This window comes from Lycorma delicatula, chromosome 4 (genome assembly GCF_047948215.1).
Source record: "Lycorma delicatula isolate Av1 chromosome 4, ASM4794821v1, whole genome shotgun sequence".
Taxonomy (NCBI): Eukaryota; Metazoa; Arthropoda; class Insecta; order Hemiptera; family Fulgoridae; genus Lycorma; species Lycorma delicatula.
In genome coordinates, this window is record NC_134458.1 from 43507600 (window position 1) to 43512221 (window position 4622).

The following is a 4622-nucleotide window of genomic DNA, read 5'->3' on the forward strand; positions in this document are numbered from 1 at the left end:
TTTTTTCTTTTCTTAAATGTTATTAAACTGATACTAAATAAATAAAACAAATATTTGATTCAGATAATTACATAATTATACATTAATATAACTCATGTTACCAATGAGTAGGACTTCTACTCCATAGATAGAAATGCAACAACTCCACAATTTAACTGGATGTGAACACACAATAATAAAAATGGGTTCTTCTAGTAAAAATGGGTTCTATAACAAATAAAATAAAACTATCATCAAAAAAAGAAATATTAAAAAAATAATGAAATGAACCAAATTAAAAAAATATCAAACCTAAAATCAAAAATACATCACCAACATGAACAATAAACCCCCAAACCCAGTACAAAACAAAAAAAAATTACATCTTTATAATTGTTTTTTTTTTAATCCTCTTTAAAAGAAAGTTCTCAGTTTAATCTTTTCATTTATGCTTGTTTCAAATGTAATTGAAAACTTCCTAACTGCTGCAGATATCAAGATGAAACTTCTCACAGGTCATTCAAAATGTTATGAAGGAGGTATTTAGTATTATCACTTAACCCAACTTCAATCAGATCATTGTTTGTGACCAAGAGGCTTGTTATACTCGTATTAATTCTCTCCCAGCTCAATATGTTACAACTGAATTAACCTTAAGTATTTAGAACTTGGTGAAAAGCAAAATAAACATAGTTGTATATGTGACATATCCCTGGAAGTCAAACCATTATGACCAGATACTTAAATTGCTATGATTTAATTAAAAAAAACCAAATCCTTAAAATTTCATGATGTTCTTTCAAATGGTTAATATTTTTTACTAATATTTAATCCTGGTCTGACAATTTATATTTATTTGATGTTTTAGAAAAATTAATTGACCAATTCAACAATTCTTTCTTAAAAAGTAGAGCAAAACAAAACATATTTACTTAAGAAAAAAGAAAGAAATGCTCTAAAATGATGGCATAATTATGTAAAAAAAGATATAGAGCTATAAAAATGAAATTATAGAGACTAAAGACACCTTTTATCATAAAAAAAAATAATAATATCATGCTCCATGAAAATTCTATATTTTTAAAATTTCATTGTTTATTGTAGGTCCATTGATATTTTGTAAATCTTTAGTGAAAATAGAATGGTATGAGCCAAATAGAACTGTTTGAGGATCTCAATGGGAACATTAGACATTCCATGGAAACCTTTAAACATTCCATTTAAAGGTTTTGTTAATTAATTTTTGAGGCTATTGTCACCTTTAAATTGAACTAAAAGTGACAAAATAATTCCGAAATGCAAAATGTGTTAGAAATTAACCAAAAAATATATAGCAGCAGTCTTTATTTGGGAAGCATACAGTATTTACATTACTAAATTACAGAGCAGAGTTTTTAGGAAGTGTAAAATGTGGAAAGGAAATAACACTTTTGATAACTAATCGAAAAAATACCTTTTGGCATACAGTGGGAACAATTTTCAAAACCTTGTCAGAGGATCAGTAGATAATAAACCTACCACCCCAGATTAATGAGGGTTCTATAGTTTTTATTTTAGCTCTTACCGTTTAAATTTATTAACTTGATACTTTTTTTGAATGGTTGATAATCATTTTCTTTTACCTTAATAAAATCTCAACTCCCTAATTAACAAAGAAATTATTTATAAAAAGATAAATAATAAAAAGTGAAAAGTAAAGCCTAAATAAGGATTGTTGTTTGTGGTCCACGGTTAGCATGAGCAAAGTATATAAATATATACTTTAAGTATATATAATATATATAAATATATTAGTATTTAATTTTTATTTATTATTTATGTATAAGAAAATAATTTAAAAATTTCTAACGAATAAGCGGGAATAATGAGAATTTATAAAAATATCAAAATAATATTTTTATTAGAGGGATTTAAGATATTTTTTTTTCAAAGAAAAGTTTTTCTTAGTATGATTTTTTATGGTATTTCGGATTAATGTATTCTGATATTCAAAAAAACATACAGTAAAAGAAAACTTTTAATAAAGTACAGTCCCATTTTAGATATACCACCCTATTAATATCTCTCTCCTCTGTCTTGATTTGTTTACATCAGGACCTCAAATTGTAACAAAAAAAATTCAGGGAATCTTTTTTTACTGATAGAACTTTCTCTGTGACATGTACTCTAGCGAGCAGGAAATAAAACATCCAAGTAAACACAACTGATCAATAAAACACTAATTTTAATAGGTATATTCTTGTATATGAAAAAAATCTCAAATTTGGGAAACAATTAAAATACTTTATATGAAGCAAAGAACAGATTCATGTTGCAGCAACACTTTTTTGAAGAATAGTTTAATAAGTTATAATATTTCTTGGCCATCAAATGATCTAAGTTTTCAAGAAGTTATCTTTTGGGTACACATTGTGAGATAGCATTACGTGTTTGATAAAAGAGAGCAGTTAAGTGTATTCTGAGTACATTTTAAGTGACATGTAATATTTTACTTTCTCCATATAATATTGCTATGAAATAAAAATGTTACAGAAATTTTTAGAAAGTCTGTATAGAATTAACTTACTTGTTTACATTTATAAATATGAAGCAGAAATAATCTTTCACATATTGATCTAATTTTGATATAACTTTTTATGAATTTAATGGTATACATTGGGTAGCTGTTTCTATATTTCATAGCCAGCAAGCTAGTGACATCACCATTAATACTGAATCTTGAATAAAAAATACCAATTTTATGAAAGTGAATTTACAATAATTTTAGTATGGATACCTACTTTATACCCTCGTACAATTTATATGAATTTCTTCTTAAAATATGAGGTGTTTGTCTAAAGCACTGATTACTATAGTGGGAGGGCTCAATGCATAGTAGTTCACATGGGAATGGTATCTTCATCTATGTATAAGTAATTGAAATTGAAGTATACATGTTTTTAACCAAAATTACATTGGTGTTTTTGATTATTTTAATTAATAAATTATAACCAAATTAATTATGATTTACTATCAATCTTCAAACAGCTCTAAATAAAGGAAAATCTTTGTAGAAGTGCCTTGGTTGAAATGTTTTCCTTATTAATGAAAGGCTTCTCTAGTAAAGATTCTCCTAAAAGAAAAAAGGGATCCGAGCAGTTGCACACTGATCAATCTTTTGTCAAACTTCAACAATTTGCTTGAGTGACTGATCAAGGAAGGGTATAAGCACATACTAATATGGGTGCTTTTCAAAAGTGAAATCAATATGGCATCATTAAAAGAGTTGACGCTGTATTATTGCACCTTCCAAGGAAAGCACTGACTGTCAATTTTCATTGTTAATTTTTGTTGACATCAGGTTTGGTTTCCCTTATTAAGTTAGTTTGATTTTCTCAAATTTTTTTCATGTAGAGTACCTTAAGCTGTTCATCCATTGTACAGGATTATTTGTCCCAATACATAACAGTTTTAAGAGCATCGCACCTAACTGTGCAAAATTTATTCAGCAAGGGAAGTCTACAAGGTTCCACTGCATGCCATTTGTTCTGGAACTTGGTGTTTGAGGACTGGTTACTCTTAGGATGCATTAACTTATGTTGATAGTTAGAGAGAATACAGATGGTATTAATCACCATGGAGAACTGTATTGAACAGGAAAATACAGATAATATATCTGTACATAAAATGAAGTATAAGCTTCCAGAATGAAACCCGTCCTGGTCAAATATAAGGAAAAATCACTAATGAAGTAACTTGGTGTTATGGTAAATAAGGAATTGTTTTTGGTAACCACATCCAGCAGACTATTGCAAATGCAATCATGATATTGCACAAACTGGGAAGAATTGCTTGTGAATAATGGGGCTATTCTTCAGCATCCTCAGTATGGGAGTATTTTTCATTATTCTCCCAAAACTTGTGGAAGTGTTCTACGTAAAAAATTCTATATAAAGATGTAAGTCTATGTTGTAGGTGTTTGCAAGGATCGTTATGCGACGTTATTTTGCTAATCCCTCGCTTGGAAATAAAGCTAATGAATCTTTCTCTTAGTGTCTAATTTGAAAGTATAATATTCTAAGTTGTACAGTTTTGTGACATAATTAGTTGAGGAAACACATACACACCAAGTGAGAGTCATCAGTTATACTTACTGAAGTGAACAGAACGTAGGCAAAAAAAGCTTAAAATTCATTTTTCTAAATCATTATATATGTAATAGACAACATTCCTTGTCTAATTAAATATCATTTATGCAATATGTAAATCAATCCACTTAAAACAAGTTCCTATAAGAGGAATTATACCTTAATGGGAGAGATTCTTTCAATGAATTTGATAGTAAATGTACAAAGATGCTACATTGAGTTTGGAAAAGGAGCAAGAATATTCTGCATACAATTCATGGTAGAAGAAATTCCGGCCAAGGGAATCATTATTTTTATACCTTTCCAAATTTCAATACAATTCCATTTGTAATATCCTGCAAAAGATGGTTCAAACTCCAACTTTGGAAGAATAACAGAATTAGTAGAACACTTCACACCAAGGAAGTTTCATGGATGGATTAATATTGGACAATATCAGTTCACTAGACCATCGTGTTTTATGGTCCCTTATTTACATAAGGGAAATTTTTGCCCAACCAATATTTAAAATTTAGT